The sequence below is a fragment of the Sander lucioperca genome, chromosome 7 (genome assembly GCF_008315115.2).
Source record: "Sander lucioperca isolate FBNREF2018 chromosome 7, SLUC_FBN_1.2, whole genome shotgun sequence".
Taxonomy (NCBI): Eukaryota; Metazoa; Chordata; class Actinopteri; order Perciformes; family Percidae; genus Sander; species Sander lucioperca.
Window position 1 is genome coordinate 2,226,720 of NC_050179.1, and position 25,767 is coordinate 2,252,486.

Here is a 25,767-nt window from a genome sequence, read left to right on the forward strand (position 1 = left end):
CGAGTCAGCTGACAACACACGGGGGGCAGGAGTCGGTCAGACCGCCGACAACACACGGGGTGCCGGAGTCGGTCGGACCGAAAACAAAGGCAAAGTCTCTGGGGGGCAGGACAAAGGCAAAGTCTCTGGGAGGCAGGACAAAGGCAAAGTCTCTGGGGTGCCGGAGACGGGTATAGTCACTGGGGCGGTCTCTGGGGCGCCGGAGATACTGGAGAGCTCGAGGACACCGGGGACACCGGGGACCCTGGACAACTCGGGAGCTGGAAAGCTGCAGGTCAGCAGAGGTTCTGGAGAAGTAGGCAGGGAGGCCGGCTGGTACAGGGACCGAGAACCAGTGGCCAGGAAGCCAGTAGGCCGAGAAACAGGTAGACTGATGGATATGTCCTTCAACTCTGGAGGGCTGAATTCCCGCTCTACATCCCGCCAGCGAACCCCTATGAGGTGCCTAGTAAAGGCGGGATCCACCTTATGAAGAGAACGGAAAAAATAAATCATCCGCTCACCATCTGGTTCCAGTGGGTGAAGGAGAGGCTCGAACTCTGCTGGGTCCATTTAGGGTCAGATCGTTCTGTGACAACGCAGGGGATTAAAGGACTTAATCGCAGAGAGCAGGCAGGCAGGAGAAAGTTGGAGTTGAGGATTTATTTGACCAAAACACAAAAATAAATCAAGGGAGTCCTGAGAGCTGCAGCAGGTAAAAAACTATTCCAGAATGTAGTAAAAAGGGATCCAAAAACCAAAGGAAGTACAAAAACAGTAATGACAACTACATTTAAAATATTGACTTAGAATCTTAATATATTGGCTTAGTATCTCAATATATTGACTTATCTCAAAATATTGACTTAGTATCTCAATTTATTGACTTAATATTTCAAACTATTGGCTCAGTATCTCAATATATTGACTTAGTTACTCAGAATATTGACTAGGAATCTGAAAGTAATGAGAAACTTTAAAATATTGTCTTAGAATCTCGATATATTAACTTCTGCACACCGGCGTGCAAAGTATTACTTTGTATTATGGAGTCTGAAGATCCTTTTTTCTTGTTGAAGGGGAAATCTATTCTTGGGACACGTTTGCTTCTACTGTTTCAACTGAATTTTATTAATGTTGATAGTGTTCGGATGCTTTCAACGGTTTGTTCGAATTCTGCATTAGCATAACACAATTTGTTTTTTAAAATGATAAATCTTTACCCGGACAAGTGACTTTTGTGCATGGACAAGTGAAACGTAAATATACTTGTCCAAAGGACAAGTGCCTCAAAAAGTTAATGTCAAGCCCTGTGATGATCACTTAACCAGTAGACTGAAATAAATTACTGAGACAAAGTCAACACTTCTTTAGTAATAGCACTTTAAAATATATACAAATACACATGCAGGCCTATACATGCGGGCTACACAACTGACACCTCCTTGTGTCTCCCAGTTATGCTACAGAGTTCCACTCCTTTTTATTCTCTCTGGGTGTAGTCCTTCCTCTGTGTCCTCAGCATGCGTGGGGGATACTTCATGCATCCCAAGATGGCAGAAATCTGTCTCTTCAGCAAGAGTGAAACAGGAACTCCTGTATCATTTCTTCCTTATCCCCTCCACTGTCTTCGTGACTTGTATAAACACATACTCATTCCTATGGGTTATTTCCTGATTAGATAATCAATGATGCTCTTTGCAATATGTGTGCAAGCTTGTTTAGATCATTACCCTCCCTGTTATGTTGACTGGGTCCCAGACCCACATCAAGATGTTGGGTCTGGGAACTCACCATTGGCAGGGCTCAATCTGAGGGGCGGGATAAACGGTTGTCTTTCAAATTCCCTCTGCACACAATAGGATAGCGCTACAACCAGGCAGAGCAACAAAGAAGGTAGAGGCTAGCAGCTAGTTTGATAGATTAAACTTTTGTCGTATCCGGTCGGCAAAAGTCCAAACACATCTTCCTTTTTTAAGAATGATTTCAGTGCCGTTCTTTGTTCTTTTCTCAAAGAAAAGCTTAACTTCAAGTCTTCCAGAAGATCTCAGCAGCAGCCATAAGCCCGCCTACCAACTCCATACACAATGTGATTGGCCTGACCAGAGTTTGGTTTTTCCAGCTCGCAAGCCAACGGAGAGTGCCTAGACCCTCCTGGCTGCAAAATACATTTGCTGCCGCTAGGGTGCGTCTAGATTTCTAGGCTAGAAGCCACTGCAAAAGTGCCTAAAACCTGCATTCTATCTACTTCCATCAGGGGGCAAAAACAACTCTGCTTCGATATTATTATTAACAGTTTCATAATGGGTATATGGCCTCAATCGCTACTTTCAAGTCTCTATACATGATGTTCATTTTCATTTTTTTTTTTAAAAGACGTAAAAGCAGGGGATGCTTTAGGAGCGTGGCTACACATCGACAGAGGCTTAGCAATGCGTATCCATGGTACTGTGTACATTAAAATAGCTGTGAAGTTGTTTTTAGGTGTTGCTGTGTTTTCATCTTAAAATTTGACCCTCTCACTGTGTGTTTTACCTTTATCAAAGTTTTGCACATTTTGGTCGCCTAGAATGGCCAGATCAAAAATCAAGATGCCTCGCCAAACTCAAGGCTTCAAAACGGCAGTCCACAAACCAATGGGTGACATCACGGATGCTACATCCACAAATGTTATGTCTATGGGAGGACCCCTGCTCTTCCACCAGGGCTACACACTGAAGTTGTGTGCTGAGGCTGAGGTTTTATTTTACATCTATTGGCCAGACAGGCTAGTTCAGACCGGTGCAGCATCTGTTACATATTTTCTAATAGTGTGTTCCATTTACCTCTGAACTCTAAAGCTGGAGCTGGGAATGACATCATACCCGAGTTGAATGCGCTCCATTTACAAGTCATATTTTCATTGTGGGGTTGCTCTAGCCGGGTTAGTCATTGTTAGCAATACCAGTTGATAACAATGCATTAACACTGTTTTTTTTGCATACAAACAGCGTAACATGTTCACAGATAGAAGTTTGAAAAGATTGTGCGCACGACTGATTTAGTGAGACACAAATAAGACAGAAGTGCTAATAACAGTATGCTACTACAGCTTTCACAACTGTTGATGCATCCATGTTGGATTTTGACTCGGGGTTGTCCGAGTTCCGTGCTTGGAAATCCGAGGTCAGGGTGCGTGTTTCCATCTTTGACCTCGAATAATCCAACTTCCGAGTACAAATGGAACGCATTATAAATACACTAAGGAAATATCTGGGACAGCCACAGCCTAACACTGCACAACTCAGCGACTCTGCTCCTGTGGAAGGGAGTCAAAGTATAGACCATTCATCTACTACATCTCCATCACTGCCTGCAGCAGAAGAGTTTGGTCAAAGTTTATTGTGAAAATTGAGTTATTTTTATTTGGCAAATCAAAGTTGCATACTTATTGGTATTTATTACCAATAATGTGTTGCATTGTGAAAGTAAACTTGAATGAAGCATTAATAATTAAAGTTCTGATTACTGTGACTTTGCTCTTTCTCCTTATGTGGAAACTGGGAAAACAACTGAACATTTTTAATCATATGTTGTTTGCCAAAGACTCCTGTACTTTGTCCTAGTGTATGTTCCAGAGAGAGTGTCCTCTTACTGACCTCTTAAAGATCCCCATTGGTTAAATGAAAACCAATGATCCATATGTGGGTGTATGACATGTGAGGCCCTAGCAGGGGCTGATGTAACATTAAGGCAAGACCAGCTCTGGTCATCATATGATCTGGAGGATAGCCAATCACGTTCAAGTTCTTTATCTCTGAAGAGATAGTTTTTCACGATCACTATCAACTTTCCTAAACTCTTAACGCACCAACACACCTACAACACACAATTGGCAAAACAGTTCATTTCATGCTCAAACAAATCACACATTGTAAACTAAACTCCAACACTGATTTTCAAAATACAATAATTCACTAACACAATACACTGTGTTTACCAAAACAATGCAAACATGTCTCAAAATCAAATAATTCTTCCAAAACACTAACACATGTTCTCTCCCAACAGGAACATTTAGTCAATCATAGCACAATGTCATACAAAACACTAACATCCCATGGAATTACAGAAACTGCATTATTGTATGTGTCAGGTCTGCCCTTATACAATAGACAATAGTATAATGTATTGACCATAGCTTGTATTTTGCACTGCAGTTTCTCTTGAAGCCTCTCTACATTTTTGTTTTGTTGGGTTTAGTAAATGCATGCATATTTATTTTTTATTTTATTTTTATTTTTACTGTGAAGATTATTTTTTGGGCTTTTCCACCTTTATTTGACAGGACAGCTAGTTGAGAAAGGGGAGAGAGAGAGGTGGAAGACATGCAGGAAATCGTCACAATCGTCGGATTCGAACCCTGGACCTCTGCATCGAGGCATAAACGTCAAAGTATATGTGCGCCTGCTCTACCCACTGAGGCAACCCGGCCACCATTTTTTCTTTTGCTGCAGAAATTCAATACAAAAAATGAATGACCCATCTCAGAGTAGTTTTATAGAATGTACGGTTTATGAAAAAAAGGAGACAGAGACAGAATTGTCCTGGTACTCCTCTTCCTCTCCCTCGTGAAGGCATTTTTCTTATTTTCTGTGTTCATCTACAGTATATTGTTCAAATAGGTCCTCTTTTACTGTACTACCATATGATCATGCGATTGAAAGAACCTCAACATGTGAGTGTGTTTCCTAGAAGGGAATCAGCTGTGATTGATCTTTTTGCATAACTTCAATCAGCTGTTTCTCAATAAATGCATGTATAAAATGCAGGGGATATATTTGTGTTTCAATTTACAATATGAACAGCTGTTCACTTTGACTTTAGCATATAAGTTAGGTTTAGAACATGTTGTTATCTGTTCTGACATACAGAGTGAAAGCATTTGTAAATTTGGCAGTAAAGATCCATTGTTTTGGTCTTGGTGGAGCTTGTGTGTAAAAGAAGTTATTTTTTAAGAGCATTTTAAATTTGTGTTAACTGTATGCATTTCGTGTCAAAGCAAAATAAATGTGTTAATTGTATAGCCTACACAGACGGATGTTGTGCTAACTGTGTTAAGAGTTTAGGAAAGTTGTTAAAAGTATTGAAAAAAGTGTCATAGCGATCGTAAAAAACTGTAGATGCTCTATGTTTCACTTGGCAGAAGACGCTTTGACTTCTGGGTTTGGTGATACAATTGTGTCACTCAATTCTTATTGTACATTCTTCAGCCTTCAATGTTTGGGGCATTATTTCATGTGTGTTTGAGTGCTTACAGAACATTTTCCACATCACTATTCCAGAGCAACATGTGTTTTAGTTGTTAAAATATTGTAGTGATGGGATATATGATTAAAGTTTAAATTAAGTTAGATTAAAGTTAGATTAAAATAAACACCCTGTGCAGATGAGTCTGCACAGGGTGTTTATTTTAATCTAGTCGTTTGACTTCTTGCCGGGCCCTGTGCAATGCACGCGGCGCTGTCACAAATAGACCTGGCACGTATTTTTAGTACAGCAGAGCGGATAGTCGCTTCTTGGACGCTTCTGGAAGGCACTGCGTCGCAACTGGTGGAATCACAAGCATTGTCTTGAATGACCGTGATTGCTCAGTTCACTCGATCTCTCTCTGGGGGATAGAACAACCTATCTGTTGGTGTATGTGTTTGACAACAAGGTATGTGGGGCCTTTAGCCTTTGGACCTTCAGGTGGTCCCGAAACACAGCATTCCCTTATCATGCTGTTTGGACTCCCTCAACTCTGGAGACACACGTACATTTACTTGAGCACATGACTGGCTTGTTGAGTATGGCCAAATAACTCAACCTATGACCTGGTCGTGACCTTTATGTTACCTAAGTTTTCCCTTGTCTCATCACACATGTGTGTGTGTGTGTGTGTGTGTGTGTGTGTGTGTGTGTGTGTGTGTGTGTGTGTGTGTGTGTGTGTGTGTGTGTGTGTGTGTGTGTTGTGAAGAAATAAACTAAAGTTAACATGCTAATGTGCCTAAATACCAAAATTACATTACTGAGAGGTTACATGTTTATAAGAACTGTGGAATAAATATAGAAATACAATGGTGCTCCTTTCAATATGTGTGTGTAAGCTTAATTAGATAATCAATTATGCTCTTTGCAATATGTGTGTAAACTGGATTAGATAATCAATGGTGCTCTTTGCAATATGTGTTAGATCATTACCCTCCCTGTTAACACATGATGAGCTGGTAACTCAAGCGAGCAAGAGCCCCCTCACCCATCATGGGCACTTTCTACAGGGGCACCATTGAGAGCATTGTCACCAGCTGCATCACTGTGTGGGGTGGGAACTACACTGACTACAACAGAAAAGCCCTGCAGCGCATAGTGAACACAGCTGGAAAGATCATTGGGGCGCAACTCCCCTCCCTGCAAGACATATAGAACACCCGCCTCACCCGAAAAGCGACCATGATTGTGAGCGACAACAGCCACACCGCACACAGTCTTCTCAGCCTCCTGCCCTCTGGGAGGAGATATATGCCTCAGTGCCCACTCCCCCAGACTAGCAAACAGCTTTATCCAGCAGGCTGTCAGGAAACTGAACTCTCTCCCCTCTCTACCCCCTCTCTCTCTGCCCCAAAAAAAACAAAAAAACCTCTGGACTCTGACGTTGCTGCTGTTTCTTTTTGTACATAGCATTTTTTTGCACAAAACTCTGGACTCTGAAGTTGCTGCTGTTGCACTATTGCTGTTGCACACCTTTCTGCACTACCAGACCACATCATATAACAATGTCTTGTGATATTGTCTTGTGATATTGCTGCCGTTTATTGTTTTATTGTTTTGTTTTAGTGTTAGGAAAAGATTTCCCTACACTGAAAAACATGTTGAGTGTTATTTACTTGGGAAAACCTAGGAAAGTTTTTGCACTTAGGAATTGTAAGTAAATTCTACTAATTCTACTAAGGGCGATCATCAAGTAAACTTTACTTGCATATATAAGTTTCTTTTACTAGCAAACCTCAAGTAATTTACTTATGTTTATTAATATGGTTATTGAATTTTACTCTCTCATTCTTTGTAAGTTTTACTTAAACACTGACTGCTTCAAACTGAAAAATCTCACCTAAAACCAATGGCTTTTCAAGGTAATTTTTAAATACTTTTTCTAACTTTTATTTATGGACTATATTTAAGTAACATTTACACAACATTTTACAGAATTTTTCTGCAGTTTAAATTACCTAAATTTGTTCTTAATGTTTTTGTTTATTGAAACAATGACTTAAAAAAAAAATTCATTTGCGCCAGAATTGTCCATTTAATGTGTTACAACAATGTAAAACTAAATGCTTTAACGCTGGTACAGATTGCTATAATAATATACACCCAGCTAATATTTGACCATTTATGCTAGACATTGTGGTGAAACCAAAAACACCTATTATAATTCAAGTGTCACCATTATCACCACTTTAGTCCTATACAAACTACTGTTTTTAGCATTTACATCCGTCCGCCAACTAACACAATAATTAAATAACCAATATGTAAATGTGGTTGTACACTTCATATCCCTGTTAACACTCTTATCATTCTGTTTTCTGTCTCTACAGTCAACACTGGTTCTGCGAGTCAAAACAACTGATTTGCAATCCTTCAAATGTGCCTCTCAGCGTCAACAGGTTTGTAATCGGTCAAAAAGCTTCAAAAGTGACAAGGAACACGTGGAAAACATGACAAACATTGAGGGAAAGTTATAAGTTTCACAATGACAATTAAGGTTACATTTAGCAAAATAAAGCTACCTTTTTTGCAGAGAAGATTAAGCAATCAGGTGGCCCTCTGCTGTCTTCTGGGTCTGTGGGCTTCTGTAGCCAGACTTTTAAACTGTTTTGGCACACACACACACACACACACACACACACACACACACACACACACACACACACAGAGATAGAAGCGCTTTGCAACAGGTTCTGTGTGTGTGTGTGTGATTCTAAGGAGCGGGGTGTCGTCCATCACTGCGGTTTTGACATTTGGACATTTCCATTCTGTATGGCTAGCAGGTGTGGTCAAACATAGAACGCACAGAGCAGCTGTGTGCACTATATTTTGCAAGCACAATACATTGCATTATAGTTGTCGGTGCTAAAAATGTACAATTACTTGCTCAGTAATGTCATGCATATATGTCACAAGTACACAAAATGTGTGACAATGTCAGTATTTATGTGCATTCCTTGCACCATAAATATGGTGCAATTAGTACGTGCATTCCATAAATAACAGCTTTCAAATTAATCTGTTTCAGAAACAACCCCACCGCATTCCAAATGTGGGCAGAGACTGTATTGTTGGAAGGTGCTGGACCACAAACACTGGACCAAGAATATTGGTAGAAACACACACACACACACACAGAGAGAGAGAGATCTGTTGAGCACTTTTTTTTACTCTTGTGGTAGGAATGTCTTGTCTAATCTGTTGTGCATTTTTTCTTCTTCACCGTGGGATGGTGAGAAACAAACTTTCGATTCCTCTGCATGTCTAGTATATGTGAAGAAATTGACAAATAAAGATGACTTGACTTGACTAGACTATTGACAGGTTACATCAGTATGGGACAGTGGAAAAGTACAAAATACCTAGAAACAGGATGAGAGACATAGGTTGTGAAACAACTGTTATGAGTGTGGTCATGTGAGAGGTCATGTAAGAGATACATGAATTATACAGTAGGTACGCTCCTCCCTTTGGGAGAGACTGAAGAACCATTGGACCAGAAGAGCGCTAAGAGGAGTGGACAACCAATGGGAGAAGACTACGGCTGAGTAGAATAGTATATTAACTGTCTGATTTAGGGAATCAGGGCCATTCTATGGAGCTCCAGGGTGAAGTAGGATGGCCCACATCGATGTGTGTCTTGTAATCCTTTTGCTTTATTACTTATTATAAACAGAGATACAATGAGAGAAGCTTTTGGGGCTTTTGTGTCTCAATTAACGAACACAACATTGTGCAGTGCACACAGGGTGTTCAACGCACCACTGTTTCAGTTTAGATAAACGGTTTGTTACGTTTTGTCAGGGCTGAATGTGCCACTGTCAAAAGTTTGATGGATTCAAAGGTTATCTTTAACCTTAATATTACCTTTAATATTTGATAAGAAGTGGTTTATATATCTGGCCTTGGTCACACTTATCTTTTCAATGTGGCTTTTGTCATACAATCATGCCAGGAGGAATCCAGTGTTTTTTAGACTTCAATTGTGTTAGATAGAAAAAAAGTTGTCAGAGGATCCAAACCATCTTCCAGGCCCAGGTGTTGGACCCAGGCACCACAAGGCGTCTTGTTGCTAATTAGCAAAGTATCACGTTTCCAGTCAGGTACTGCAGTACAGGCTTATGCTGTTGGTAGGCCACACTTATGTAGCCTAGAGTTAAGGATGTCATAAAAATGTTGAAATATAGCAATCTGCTAAGATAAGATAAGATAAGATACACCTTTATGGGGGAAAATCAGTAGCAGTACAATAGAAACAACAGAAATACATCCAGATATACAATAACAGAAATAAATAATAAGACACTAAAATATAATAATATACGGAGTATTTGGAGACAAATGACATGATAAAGTGACAGTGGTGTAATTAATGAAATATTTTAATTAATAAGCAGCAGAGTAGCAACAGCTCTCTGTTACAACACGCTAGTGTTTGTCTGTGTTACTGTAATATAGAGTAACTAGTACAGTGTGAAGTGAGGAAAATATCTTTCAGGCTTGAATTGATGAAAACTGACATGTTTGAACACTCACTACAGGTCTAACACACCTTTAGGGATATTACTTTGATTTGGAGCGTACCTATAAGTCATGTAACTCTTACATCAGGAAATAGCCCATAGGAATGAGTATGTGTTTATTCAAGTCACGAAGACAGTGGAGGGGATAAGGAAGACATGATACAGGAGTACCTGTTTCACTCTTGCTGGAGAGACAGATTTCTGCCATCTTGGGGTGCATGAAGTATCCCCCACCCATGCTGAGGACACAGAGGAAGGACTACACCCAGAAGGAAAAAAAGGAGTGGAACTTTTTAACTATTGCGCATAACTGGGAGACACAAGGAGGTGTCAGTTGTGTAGCCCGCATGTATAGGCCTGCATGTGTATTTGTATATATTTTAAAATGTTGTTACTAAAGAAGTGTTGACTTTATTCTATCGTCTCAGTAATTTATTTCAGTCTACTGGTTAAGTGATCATCAAAACGAATACGCTTAATAGGGATAGTTTAGAGTTTAGAGTGTAAGGCAAATGGAATCAGAATCTGGGGCCTAAGTGCCTGGGGATTCCAGATCTTATTTTATCCCTTTTCAAGTGTCCGTTCAAAATGTGCCTGTTTGGAACGGTGTGCTGCTTGTAGAATTCTCCAGAACCAAAATATACCCTAAAATTACTTACAGAAGGACTCCAAACCACTGAATATGCAACTTCACTGTATAGCCTACTACTGACTTACAGTGTGCTGCTACATCAGAGGAAGACATTGTACTACTACATTTACCTGAGAACATGGCAGATTCATAATTTAATAACAAAATAATACAATTAAAATGTGGAGTAATCAGACATTTGCCTCATGGCAGTGCGCTACCCATCCTGCCCGTTATAAGAGCCAATCAGCAAATATCTGCGTTAATCAACCACCAGAACCAGACAGAGTAGCCTACAGAGACAATCTCACATTTAGCCGGGCTCCACTGTCTGTGTGTGTGTGGAGAGAGAGAGAGAGAGAGAGAGAGAGAGAGAGAGAGAGAGAGAGAGAGAGAGAGAGAGGGCGAAAAGAAAATGTGGAATGCAATGCAGATAAACATTTAAGTGTTGTCTTTTTCGTCAATGATACTGCATGTTGATATCGCCACAGGCAGCGTTTAATGACGCCGGTGTTGTGTTGTCTCGTCTCCTATTATCGTTAACGAATGTAACACAGCAGCAGAGGTGTTAATTTCCATACAGGCTTAGTAGCTTGATGGTTAACGTTGAAGTATATGGATTTGATTCACGGGGGTATTTTGCAGACGGTAGAATAGAATAGAATGCAATGAGATTGAAAGCAACTCCTTTTCCAGTGCCAACATGTACGTAAAACAAATATACAACATGAAATAAAATAAGTAGTGCAAAAAAAAGGGGGGGGTGGGGGGTAAGGTGCACAGTTCTGAGACGCTATATACATATACAAAAAAAAAATATGGTTTTATATACAGTGTGATATGCAGTGTGGGTTATTGCAAATTATTTGAATATTGCCCAATAGTGGTGATTATATTCAATGAATAATAGATATTGGCCAATGAGAGTAATGATATTGCACAGTATACAGATATTGCACAGTATTATCAATAGTATTAATAATGTTATTAGTGTTATAAATTAGCAGTAGACTTAATTAATCAGACCCAGGGTGAGTCTGATGAAAACTGCTATATTTGCCCGGTCAGCTCTGAGATAGCCTGCATTGCACGGCGCTGTGGAGGATCGAAGCTCCAAGATTAGGTTATGTTCTGCCTCAGTTCAGAAGTGGTGAATGTAGGCTACAGCTCACAGCAACTTAATTCGATATAGTGTCTGGCTTTTGTTTGATATTTAGTGTTGGCAAATGGCTTTTTTATTGAGTTTCCTCTCAGCGAAATAATAGACCAGGAAAAGCCAGCGGTACGTAGCTCCTTTTTTCCCTAACCTTATTCAACACAACAGTTGTGATTTTTTCCTGTCAGCTATCCACTCGTTCTCCAGGAAAGTGAAAAAAAGTTTGCTTGGTATATCCAGCAATCATATCACAGCAGCGGGGGCATCATGGCAACATATTTTGGCTAGGGCTAAAAAAATGCTAGAGCTGGCCCCGGTTAAAAATTAACCTAAAACCTTAAACAATACGATAAATGCATTTAGCATTAAACCTTGCGATATATTTATTTGATGTGCTTACCCTATATACAAAGTCATGTAGCTTTTTTAGAGTACCAAACTTCTCTATAAAAGCTAACAGTGCTCAGCATGACAAGGCTGCATGAATGTCCCCCTGCTTTTTTATGTGACATTTCATTTGCATAAAGGACAAGATGCAAAACTATGAGAAAAGCCATGGCCTACCGCTCTGAGAAGCAACAGTTGGCCGGTAAAGCACAATTCAACTTTCCATAAAGCATTAGTCTGATCTTCACACCCATGGTATGTTTATTTTGTTTTAAATACAGGCTTGCAGCAGCCTTGCTGGCACTCTCAGATCTTCACATCCAGCTAACAACAAGCAGTCAAACCTTACTTGATCTACATGACATAATGCAGCTGGTTAAAGAGGTACAAGATTGCCAGAAGATAATCTGTTTATATGTTGTTAGAGGTTTACACATGGTTGACAAACTTTAGAAAAGAAAAAAAGAAAGAAAACACTGCCGTGGACATTTTAAAATTAAATGTTTTTGCAAAAGCACACTGCCTCAGAAATCCACCCATAAAGGACACTGAGAAAGGAGACCTTCGGTCAAGATGTGAGAAACTATCCAGGAACAAAGACAAAGAGGGTTGGGGCTGTTGCATCACTTAACAAGTACTTACAAACCTCTTCTCACATCAAAAGTAAATTAGCATGAAACATTATCATTTAATGGCATGTCATTCATTTGTTAAGTAATCATCAGCATGGTTTGGCTTACACATGTTTGTGGTCAAACAAACGAGTTTACTGGTAAGAGCTTGAACTTTGACCTTGGCGGTTTTTTGGAGCTATTCATTAACACAAGATCAGTCGGTTGGGCTATTTAACGCTGGGTTGTGCGACAGTGGGTCACTTCAATGATCTGTGTGACATCCTGTTGTATTATGTAATACTTCCCCGCAACGTAGCACAAGTAGACTTTATATTTAACAACTATTTTTTTCAGATCGTTTCAATGACATTTCTGACTGCACTTGAAGGAGAAAGAGACTTGTGCTTTGTGTTGGCGTTTGTTGTAGGAAACAGTCAGCTGTTAAAGAAACTCCTGGGCAGTTAAGTCATGTCTCTACCTAAACACCAAAAAAACTGTTTGTATGGCGTTTACCAAACAAAACATGAAGGTGTCACATTGTAACAGGAGGACAGGAGCTTGATATTGTAAATGAATTCAGGTACCTAGGAGTCATATATGACTCCACCCTAACATTCAAAAGTCATGTAAAAAAGGTGGCAAATAAAGTTAAATTCAATTTGCAGAATTTTAAACAAGTTAGGCCATTTCTTGACACCAAAGTTGCCAAGTTGTTCTTATATACTATGATCTTTTCACATATTGAGTATTGTTTTACAAACTGGTCATTAACTTTGACAATTTCAAACATTTCAAGTATGCTTGTTTGGTATATAAAGTGTTACATAATCTTGCTCCCCTCTCTAACTACAGGCGCGTATTGACTTCCGATCAATCAGACCACAAATACGTTACAAGTGTGCCAAACATCTTGGGCGATTTGGTTTGTTCTGGAACACACCAAGGAATTGACACAGTGTGCATTGTTTTGATATCCTCTTCCTTCATTTAATTTCTGGCAGACGAGACACAGGAAGTGCTGACTCCCACCGGTTAAAAACAACAACGCATTTGGTCTTTGCAAATGGAAATGATGTGCGTGTTTATTTGCATAAAGAGCAGGGAAGTGAGATCCGATCACAAGTGGTCCCTCAGATGCATGTGGAGATGCATTCTAATGCCAGGTGTGAAGAGCTGTCTTTTTGTGATGTGTGATGACTTTTATTCAGTAGAGTAAAATTGTGTTGTCCTATCCATGCAAAACAGTTATTCAATACAAATTATTTTCAGGCTCTTGTGCAGTGCCACTTTTCAGGTATAATCACCTGTATTAAGGCACATGCCCAATGTTTTCTAAACCAATTCTTAATGCTGTATTTACTTCTAATAGGATTTTCTGATTTCCCATGGCCCTACCCCCATTGGTTCTTAGACCCCACTGTGCCAGCTTATTTAAAAAGTCGTAGAATCGCCTCTGGGCAACTGATTGCCTTTATTTAAATGTTTTGACCATTTGATCTTTACCTGAACCAAAGAAAGTGTGACAAGGGCTGAAGCAGCCCTTACGGTCTTCAGGAACCTCTCCAGGTGAGTAATTCAAATGCAATTCAGTAGAAATACGACTGGACTGTATGGAGACGAGGTTTCCTCCAATACCTGATTAGGAAAGAAAAGATGGGGGCAGGGTCAGCACTTATATTTGCATGTCATTGTTATGCCGCGTTCTATTTACCTCGCAACTCGTTTTTTACGAGGTCAAAATCATAAACACGCCCCCTGACCTCGTATTTACGAGCTCGGAACTTGTACAACCTCGCAGTAGCGCGAGTTCAAAATCCAACATGGCTGCCTCCTGTATCAACAGTTGTGAAAGCTGCAGTAACATAACGTTATTATAAGCACTTCTGTCTTATTTGTGTCACTAAATCAGTCGTTCACACAGGCATGTCCAACTTCTATCTGTGGACATGTTGTTACGTTGTTTGCATGCACAAAAAATGGCGTAATGCGTTGTTATCAACTGGCTGCTAACAATAGCTAACCGGGCTAGAGCTAATGGAAACAATGAAAATCCTACTTTTAAATAGAACGCATTCAACTCGGGTATGACGTCATTCCCAGTTGCGGCTTCCGAGTTCCGAGGTAAATAGAACGCGGCATTAGGCCTGCTGCTGCTGTTGCTAGGTAGCTCTCTGTCTCTGCTCTGCCCCTCCCCTCTGTCTGTCCTTAATTGCAGGAGTGAAGTCTGGTTCCAGCTGCAGCTCATTCACCATAATCACCTCAGCTTTAAATACCCAGTCAAACTTGCCACTCATCGTCAGATCATAGTCAAGACGACCACGTTAGTCTCGCTGCTGACTCAACCTGCTAGTATTACTCTTTGTGTTTTTTGATCTGTCCTGATTGTTTTTTTCTTGCGCTTCAGTATATTGGAACCTGACTCCTGCCACCCACCTATCCTGCCCGCCACAACTGGACCTCACAAGGGACTCAACACGGATACTTGGACTGTACGGTACTATTCCTGCTCAGAACCCCTGGACCTGTACCCCTCTGTAGACCTGGACTTGTTCTCCCCTTTTCTGAAAACCTGGAACATTGTAATAAACCTGTTAAATCTTCTCCGGCTCTGCGTTGTTGTCTGCATTTGGGTTCAATTCTGTCTAAAACGTAACAGTCATGTGTGATTTCCAAGGGGGTAAGCATCTGTCAACAACCCGTAGATCCTATGGCACCATTTTGATGCTAACAAGCACTCACCCGCCGTTAGCATTCCATTGACTGCCATTCATTTTGACGTCACTTTGACAGCGAATAACTTTACATCTGAAGCGTTTAAAGACTTTATTTGTCCATTGTTTATTATATAAATATAGAAGGCTCCATTACCTTGTACCTCACATTATGGCTCCGTAGCAGGCGTTTTTGTAAAAATAGGCTAACGATTATGTCATAACCAAGCGACTTTCTGTCGCATAAAAGACAAATTACCGTATAGTACAAGAGAAGCTCGCAGGCAGTTTCAACTTACATTAGCTGTTTAAGTTTAATTACTAATGTTAACTAGCATTTTAGTTAGCAATAATTAGCCTGTGCCCATGTTATCTCCTTACATAGACCTACGCTCTCCGTCTCTGCAAAATTGGGAATGATTGCGATTTCTCTTGGCACAGCTACCAGTAGACTTACAACTTTCAGACAGGTTGCTCACGTCACATTTACGTCGTCTCTCTCAGTTGGAGGCTGCACAGTAACACTCAGCGCTCACCGGAAAAGTGCTTCTAATATCCTTCACTGATCTACGTCCAGAGCAACGGGATCTGTTGGTCCAGTTTATATACTGTCTATTAGGGCTGGACGATTTTGGCTAAAATCATAATCACGATTAATCGAACAAGTTACCTCGATAACGATTATTGAACGATTAATTTAATTTTTTTTTCTTTTCTTATACTGTAAATATGTTCACGGTTATTTTTTCTAATGAAAGAGTGCATAATCCTATCTTTGTGATTCTAAAATAAGGAAACAACACACAGATAGCAATTAATGCTTATTTATTAAATATTTCAAACAACTGAATTGAAATCTACAACAGTAGATTTTACAATGAAATAAAAACGTCTTATAAAAAAGTAATTTAAGTTTTAATGTAAAAAAAAAAAGTTTCCTAAAAATGTAGAAAATAAATAATAAATGTCCATCATAAGATTAACGGGAACCTGTGGTTAACTGTCTTTTCGGATTTAAACTCCACAAGCGTGTCCTGCGGCTCGCCGGCCGTCTCACACACACACACACACACACACACACACACACACACACACACACACACACACACACACACGCGTCCACAGCGCAGCAGGCAGAGGCGGGGTCTGTTCCGTGTATAATAAAGCCCCGTCTGTGTTGAGCAAAATATTATGTGAATTACTACGAGAATGGACGTGCATTTAATATAGGAAAAGTGCACAAGTATTAGCATCATTTGTTGTTGTTGTATGTGACGCTAAGGTCTAGTGAAGATGCTATAAAGACCGTTGCCGTGCTTGCGTCGCTCCCTTACCCCTCCTACCAGTCCCTCTGGCCACTTGGCCAGTGGGAATGCAAACGGGAAAAAAGATTTTGGGGGAGAGTAGTTCTTAGAACTGCTTAGAAGTGTACTTTTCCTCTAAAAAGTAAAAGTACTATCCGATCGGAAAGCGCCTATGGTCGCAGACTGGACGAGGCGGAGTCACGTGACTACACACGCAGCGGCCGTAATATGTTTTAAGGGGAAAGTAAATTAACACACAGTGGGTTGCCACGGAAATATTAATAGGATTAAAAGACCGAAATAACCAACTTGGTAAAATTACGTCGGTTATAGGCTCTGAATTTCGGTTACGATTATTTTTCGATTAAGTCTTCAAACAGCTCCCTCTAGAGCCACAAAAGGATATATACAACTTTTTTTCTTCAGATATGCAGTAGTACTCCCTGAGACCTGTAAACAGACTTGTTTAAAATTGGTGGAATTCCCCTTTAAGTTATCTTGACCTCTAAACATTAAACATTCACCTGTCTTCCTTTTCCATGACTTTAGGCACAGATATCTGATGAGCTTCCCATAAATAGACAGGACTTTTACATACAGGTAGTATCAGTATGCCTTTGTCGTCACTAACCTTTTAAAGTCAGATATTTAGTATTTTAGGGCTCTAAGAAAGTAAAGATTCTCTTGAAGTGAGGGAGTGACGTTTGGATGGATCTACTGGAGATTCCAGAGATGGTGGGGAGTAGGGTGAGGCCAGGATTGTATGGCATTAGAAAAATATAAAAACTAAACAAAATACTCGGAGACTCGACATAGCTTACGGACACATCCATTACTCTATTTATTGGGCCAATGTTTTTTTTTTAGACCTTCATCTTCACAAAAATGTACCCCATAAATGCACTTTTAAAAAGAGGGCAATTCACCATTTATGACTGGAGCATAAACTATGATTCCTGCCAGGTTTGGATCTGACACAGTCCAGAATAAGTCCTCCAATACTAAAAGAAAGACAGACAGGAAATGATTGTTTTTATAATTAGTGTTTTTAAAACTCTAGACCTTTTAATGTCAAGGAAATGAATAATTTGCCAAATGTATATACTTCAAAACTCAAACAACATCTACAAGTACAAAGTTAAAGTAGTCTGAATGCATGTGAATGCTTTTGAAAAGGTCTGTCAAGGTGAGTACCTGCTGATGAACATGGCTGTAATGATTGGTTCCCAGCCTGTGCGGAGCAGGATGCAACTGGCAGGATGTTTGGACGAGATGACCACCCAAAGAGGAATCAGGCACAACAATAACAGAACAACCAGGTACAACACATGGGGATACAGATCTGTCAAGAGAAAAAGGTCATTATGTATACCGTTATTTTCAACCAGGAATCAGTCTAAAACTGGTATGGATGTGTTAGTTCCAGGATCATGAGTACCATCTGTTGGCCAAAAGTGAAAATGACATGGCCTCTGACGACCAGTGTATTATGTCCCACTGCTCTGATGTATGTTACAGATTCAAATTGGCCTACCAGACCATTGTGCTGTCCTCTCTCTTTACCTATAAGGGAGTAGAACCAACGACTGAAGCAGGCCAGCAAAGCAAGAGTGATGAGATCCCCAAAGCTGGCAGCCATGGGCGTGGCCACGTTGTCAGGGTTGAATCCCATCCGCTTGGCTCCAATGATCACTCCCACCATAATAATACCTAGAGAGGGTTAAAGACAATTAAGGTTCTTAATATACGAGATGACATGGGATCAGTCCTGAGGGGAAAGACCTGATAAACTTCAACCTGAATGGAACTAGAACGACCCTAAACTCTTAATTTCAATACAATTGCTCCTCAATTTTAATTATAAAGAAAATGAAGGTGATGTTGAGGCAAAAAAAGTGGAGCCTAGAAGGAGAGGTCTACCTCTTTTGCAGGCAGTGTAATGGAAATTTTATAATTATGCTTATTTGTAACAAGAAAATATATGAACGCTGATATATTGAAAAGGTTATCGAGTGCAAGGGAAAACTGTTTCTCTGCGATAGTGCACCAGCTCCTGCTAAATAGACATTACATATACTGTGGTTTGACCTAAGGGTCATAGAGACGGCAAATGTTCAGACTATAGAGCGGGAAAGCAACGAGACATAACTCACACCTTGACTAGTGCATTCAGATGTTTTTCTGCTCTTAAGGCTTCATAAATTTTACCCCTTTGGGTGTTCCTGTTTTCTAGGTATCAGAAACCGTTGACTGTTTGGGTTACCTTTTCAAGTATCCTTTGTGTCAGGGTTTTGGTATTTTGTTCTGTTTTATTGTGTAGTCTTGTTTCTCTGTTTTGCTTGGTTTCCTGTTTTATTTTGTAGTCGGTCTTGTCTCCCTTGTCTTGTCTAGCTTTCTTCCTGTCTTTGTTTGTTTCCCGCCTTTTTTGAGTTGTTCCACCTGTTGTGTCACCTGCCTCTCGTTCCCTCATTACCTTGTGTATTTAGCCTCTCTGTTTTCCCTTGTCTCTTGTCGGATCGTCTCGTCTTCTTTGCTGTGCGTTCTGTTTTGTTTCTGCATTCAATGTCGTGGATTTCCTTTATGTATTGGATTATTGCTCCAAGTAAGTTTTGCTTTTCTTTGAATAAAGCTCTTTAAACTGCATTTGGGTCCCAACCTTGCCTGCCTTCGCACCAGCCGTGACAGAACGATCCGACCGTACTAGGGACCCAGTAGTTATGGAGTTTTTGCCAGTTTTTCACCCGCTGGACTCTGAGGGAGAACTTTTGATTGAGTTTTTCCGCTCCCTGCATGAGGAGGACCCCGCTTTCGCTAGGCACCTTATGGAGGTGCGTTGGCAGGCCACAGCACAGGAGTTTCGCCTCCCCATCTCCATGCCTGTGTTTTGTCCTGAGCCTCAGCAGACCCGTGTTTCTGAGCCCGAGCTAACCTGTGTACCTGAGCCTGAGCTAACCTGTGTACCTGAGCCTGAGCTAACCTGTGTACCTGAGCCTGAGCTAACCTGTGTACCTGAGCCTGAGCTAACCTGTGTGCCTGAGCTAACCTGTGTACCCGAGCCTGAGCTAACCTGTGTTTCTGAGCCTGAGCTGACGTGCAACCCTTCTGTTCCCGAGCTGACGTGCAACCCTTCTGTTCCCGGGCTGGCGTGCAGCTCTCCTGACCCTGGGCTGACGTGCAGCTCTCCTGACTCCGGGCTGACGTGCAGCTCTCCTGACTCCGGGCTGACGTGCAGCTCTCCTGACTCCGGGCTGACGTGCAGCTCTCCTGACTCCGGGCTGACGTGCAGCTCTCCTGACTCCGGGCTGACGTGCAGCTCTCCTGAATTCAAGCTAGCTAGCAACCTCCCTAAATCCAGGCTAGCTAGCAACCTCCCTAAATCCAGGCTAGCTAGCAAAACCCCTGAATCCAGGCTAGCTAGCAACTTTCTTGAGTCCTGGCTAGCTAGTAGCCTTCCTGAGCCCAGGCTAGTTAGCAGCTCTTCTGAATCCAGGCTAGCTAGCAGCCCCCTGGAGCCCAAGCTAGCTAGTAGCCCTCCTGAATTCAAGCTAGCTAGCAACCTCCCTGAGTCCAGGCTAGTTAGCAGCTCTTCTGAATCCAGGCTAGCTAGCAGCCTTCTTGAGCCCCGGCTGGCTAGCAGCCCCCTTGTGGCCAAGCTAGCTAGCAGCCCTCCTGAGTCCAGGCTAGTTAGCACTCTCCCAGATCCCAGGCTTGCTAGCAGCCTTCCTAGTGTCCCCAAGCTGCCCAGTTTCCCAGCACTGCCCAGCTTCCCCGAGCTTCCTAGCTTCCCCAAGCTTCCTAGTGTTCCTGAGTCCAGGCTAGTGAGCACTCTCCCAGATTCCAGGCTTGCTAGCAGCCTTCATAGTGTCCCCAAGCTGCCCAGTTTCCCAGCACTGCCCAGCTTCCCCGAGCTTCCTAGCTTCCCCAAGCTTCCTAGTGTTCCTGAGTTCTCTAGTGTCCCCAGGTTGTCATTGATCCGGAATCCCCGGCTGGCTAGCAGCCCTCCTGATCCCCGGCTGGTTAGCAGCTTCACTGAACCCCGGCTGGCTAGCAGCCTCTTAGATTCCCAGCTGGTTAGCAGCATCCCTGATTCCCGGCTGGCTAGCAGCCTCACAGATTCCTGGCTGGCTAGCAGCTTCCCAGAATCCCGGCTGGCTAGCAGCCGCCCCGAGCTTCGGCTGGCTAGCAGCTTCTCTGAACCCCGACTGGCTAGCAGCCTCTTAGATCCCCAGCTGGTTAGCAGCATCCCTGATTCCCGGCTGGCTAGCAGCCTCACAGATCCCCAGCTGGTTAGCAGCATCCCTGATTCCCGGCTGGCTAGCAGCCTCACAGATCCCTGGCTGGCTAGCAGCTCCCTTGATCCCCGGCTGGTTAGCAGCCTCCCAGAACCGCCGCTGACGTGCAGCCTCCCAGAACCGCCGCTGACGTGCAGCCTCCCAGAACCGCCGCTGACGTGCAGCCTCCCAGAACCGCCGCTGACGTGCAGCCGCCCAGAGTCTACGTCGACTGACCTCCCAGAGTCTACGTCGACTGACCTCCCAGAGTCTACGTCGACTGACCTCCCAGAGTCTACGTCGACAGACCTCCCAGAGTCCACGTCTACGGGCAAGCCAGAGGCCTTGCCGGTCTCCGGCGTCCCAGAGACTGTCCCTGAGGCGTTGTTGGTCTCTGGAGTCCCAGAGCCCTCCCTAGTGACTTTGCCTTTGTTCTGCCCCCATGAGACTTTGCCTGTCGGCGGTCAGGCCGACTCCTGCCCCCCCGTGTCCTGTCGGCGGTCAGGCCGACTCCTGCCCCCCCGTGTCCTGTCGGCGGTCAGGCCGACTCCTGCCCCCCGTGTCCTGTCGGCGGTCAGGCCGACTCCTGCTCCCTGTGTTTTGTCGGTGGTCCGGCCGACTAATGCTCCAATTACCCTGTCGGCGGAGTTGCCGACTCCTGACCCTGTTGCCTTGTTGTCTGTTACTGATCCTGTTACCTTGTTGGCAGACACTGGCCCAGCTGACCCGTCGCCTGTCTCCAGCCCAGCTGACCCGTCGTCTGTCTTCAGCCCAGCTGCCTCTTTATCTGCTGAGCCTGCCTGGCTAACAGAAGGGATTCGCCTTCGCCGCCAGTCTTCAGAAGGGATTCGCCTTCGCCGCCGGCCTTCTGATGGGTTTCGCTGTCGCGGACGGCCTCCTGAGGGGATGGGCCTTCGCCGCTGCCCTCCAGAGGGGTTTTACCCTCGTCGACGGCTGCCTCGGAGTCCTCGCCGTCCTGCTTGGCCGCCTGAGGGGCTCTACCTTCGCCAACCTGTTCGGCCGCCTGAAGGCTTCTGCCTTCGTTGCTGCTCTCTGCCCCCTGTTGCCGAGGCCTCTCTGCCCCCTGTTGCCGAGGACTCTCTGTTCCCTGTGCCCCAGGGCGCTGTTCCCCAGTGACTCTGTTCCCTGTGCCCCAGTGACTCTCTGTTCCCTGTACCCCGGTGACTTTCTGTTCCCTGGTCCCCAGTGGCCTTCTGCCTTCCCTGGACTCTCCTTCGCCCCTCCGGGGTTGATTTATTTTGTTTCTGGGGTCGACAGCTCACAGCTCAATTAACTAAAAAATACAATAATTTTCTGAGAAGTGAATTTTTCCAGGTATTGAGTCTTTGCTAAGAAAATAGGTCAAAGAATAATGTTTAGGGAGTTTGGAAGATAAATAATTGTACTGCAGAAAGACCCTCCCACACACGACCATTGGATTAAAGAGGTGCTTGACAATTTGAAGCTTGAGAAGCTCAGATATTCTCTGAAAGGCTCTATCGCGACATTCCAAAGGACATGGAACCCTTTCCTAGAAATCGTTGACTCCCTCAGCTTATCTCCTTACTTGGAGGACTGAGCTCCTTCTGGACTGCTCTACTTGACGCCAAGGTGCTGCGTCGCAACTGGTGGAATCACAAGCATTGTCTTGAGTGGCCATGATTGCTCAGTTCACTCGATCTCTCTCTGGGGAACAGAACAACCTATCTGTTGGTGTATGTGTTTGACAACAAGGTATGTGGGGCCTTTAGTCTTTGGACCTTCAAGTGGTCCCGAAACACAGCATTCCCTTATCATGCAGCTGCTTGGACTCCCCCAACTCTGGAGACACACGTAAATAAATTTACTTGAGCACATGACTGGCTTAGCGATGGAGTATGGCCAAATAGAACTCAACCTGTGACCTGGTAGTGACCTTTATGTTACCTAAGTTTTCCCTTGTCTCATCACGTGTGTGTGTGTGTAACATTACTGAGAGGTTACATGTTTATAGGAACTGTGGAATAAATAGTACAATGGTGCTCGTTTCAATATGTGTGTAAACTGGATTAGATAATCAATGGTGCTCTTTGCAATATGTGTTAGATCATTACCCTCCCTCTTAACACATGATGAGCTGGTATTGACAGGTTACATCAGTATGGAACCGTGGAAAAGTACAAAATACCTAGAAACAGGATGAGAGACATAGGTTGTGAAGCAACTGTTGAGTTGAGTGTGGTCATGTGAGAAGTCATGTAAGAGTTACATGAATTATAGGCACCCTCCTCCCTTTGGGAGCGACTGAAGAGCCATTGGACCAGGAGAGCGCTAAGAGGAGTGGACAACCAATGGGTGACTTCGGCTGAGTAGAATAGTATATTAACTGTCTGATTTAGGGAATCAGGGCCATTCTATGGAGCTCCAGGGTGAAGTAGGATGGCCCACATCGATGTGTCTTGTAATCCTTTTGCTTTATTACTTATTATAAACAGAGATACAATGAGAGAAGCTTTTGGGGCTTTTGTGACTTCCTCTCACTTAACAAACACGACAGTGTGCAGTGCACACAGGGTGTTCAATGCACCACCATTTCAGTTTAGATAAACATTTTGTTACTTTTGTCAGGGTTGAATGTGAAACTGTCAAAAGTTTGATGGATTCTAAGGTTATCTTTAACCTTAATATTACCTTTAATATTTGATAAGTGGTTTATATTTCTGGCCTTGGCTACACTTCTCTTTTTAATGTGGCTTTTGTCATACAATTATGCCAGGAGGAATCCAGTGTATATATGCATAAAGCTAAGTGGCTGTGTAGGCTAACTGCCTGCTGCTAACGGTCGAAAAGGAGAGGGAGAGAGACCCCATGCTGTTGGCAAAAGAGCCGTGGACTGTGATTACTCTGTGCAGTATTCATGGAAATTAATTACAATATAATATATCTCACTTTTCCCCTGAAGGTCTTGAGTCGTTAACATTTTTGCCATTCGCTTTTTGAGGGTCTAAAATGTTGCTCAATCTAGCGACAAAGTCGCCAAGTTGGCAACACTTCTGACAAGTCTGATCACTGGTTACATGATTGTCCACGGCAGGGCGACATCCGGTTGCTGTTCTTCGAAACCTGCCATCACCCAATTCTTTGATCATTTCTAAGTCGTTTATGTGTGGGTAAGGACTGTGACTGAAAGTAACCCCACTTTATTCATGAGTCCATATATGAATTAAGATACACTCAGATTGTTAGATTGTAACATTAAAGGAGAATTCCAGCCAATTTTTACGTTAATCTTGATCGCTATAAATATGTACTTTCGATTGAAAAAAACCCGACCTGAATCGGTGCTGGCAAACTTGAGACACCTACCCTGTCTCAATCCTGCCAGCAGCTAGCTCGCCCTGTTAGCTGCTAGCTGCCGTCCGTGATAAATGTGTTCAGCCAGGCTTCTGTGATAATCATCACGCAGCAGTTCTGTGTGTATTTGCAGCTCATCCATTTTGTGTGTTAGAGCGTTAGAGAAGGCTAGCTGCACACTGTTTATCTTTTCCTGCTACACCAGGACTTCAGCGCGAGACTACAGATAGCCTTCTCTAACGCTATCACTGTGCAAGCCACATACATCATTTGGCCCGTTTCCATATAGTTACATAGTCACTGATATGGTCATAACCACTACAGTGCTCAATTACCTATTTTTGAGGGGGAATAAACTTCAAGTTTTCGTCGCGAAGGCATGACCTGTCCTCCGGAGGACATAGCCAGACCACCGTGCGCTCACTGGATTGTTTTCGGGAGCGGGAGGCGACGAAGGCGGGGAGAAATCAGAAACAAGGATGCCGGTCGGGCCTGCTAGCCCAGCTAAGGGAACGGTAACACTTTACAATAAGGTACACAAAAAAATAGGTAGTTACTGTTTTTGAAAGGGTAGTTACTGTTTTTCAGAAGGGTAACAAATGATTAGTTACCCTTTTTCAGAAGGGTAGTTACCCTTTTTCAAAAGGGTAGTTACCCTTTTTCAGAAGGGTAACGAATGATTAGTTACCCTTTTTCAGAAGGGTAGTTACCCTTTTTCAGAAGAGTAACGAATGATTAGTTACCCTTTTTCAGAAGGGTAGTTACCCTTTTTCAGAAGGGTAACGAATGATTAGTTACCCTTTTTCAAAAGGGTAGTTACCCTTCTGAAAAAGGGTAACTAAAGGGTAACTAATACCCTTTTTCAGAAGGGTAACTACCCTTCTGAAAAAGGGTAACTAATCATTCGTTACCCTTCTGAAAAAGGGTAACTACCCTTTTGAAAAAGGGTAACTACCCTTCTGAAAAAGGGTAAATACCCTTCTGAAAAAGGGTAACTAATCATTTGTTACCCTTCTGAAAAAGGGTAACTACCCTTTTGAAAAAGGGTAACTAATCATTTGTTACCCTTCTGAAAAATGGTAACTACCCTTCTGAAAAAGGGCAACTAATCATTCGTTACCCTTCTGAAAAAGGGCAACTAATCATTCGTTACCCTTCTGAAAAACAGTAACTACCCTTTCAAAAACACTAACTACCTATTTTTTTGTGTACCTTATTGTGTGAGTGTAAGTGTTACCAAGCTACAAATACTACACGGAACTGCTGTGTGATGATTATCACAGAAGCCTGGCTGAACACACTTAGCTATCACGGACGGCAGCTAGCAGCTAACAGGGCGAGCTAGCTACCGGTAGGATAGAGACAGGGTAGGTGAATTTAAACAATGTCTGAGTTGAAAACGCATCTTGTTGTCACGTAAGGGCCCTGTTCATGTTGCACAGACATTTTAATTCCATTTTGTGTCTGTTACGAGGCACAAAGGCTCTCTAAAACCTGCCCCGACAACTGCCGTTTTAGCTCAGTGGAAGCTCGTAGAGGGATCTGCAGCAACTCAAGTTTGCCAGCACC

The 25,767-nt window shown here is 42.7% G+C and overlaps 1 long non-coding RNA gene and 1 pseudogene across 1 annotated transcript; one reads left to right on the forward strand and one right to left on the reverse strand.

Moving 5' to 3' along the window:
- The first annotated feature begins 861 nt into the window (after positions 1-861).
- On the forward strand, positions 862-24,759 carry LOC116038796. Its single transcript, XR_004102170.2, has 3 exons — positions 862-1,291; positions 8,451-8,454; positions 24,748-24,759. It is a non-coding gene; the product is annotated as an uncharacterized LOC116038796 (long non-coding RNA).
- On the reverse strand, positions 14,039-18,325 carry LOC116038795 (annotated as a pseudogene).
- Positions 24,760-25,767: the final 1,008 nt, after the last annotated feature.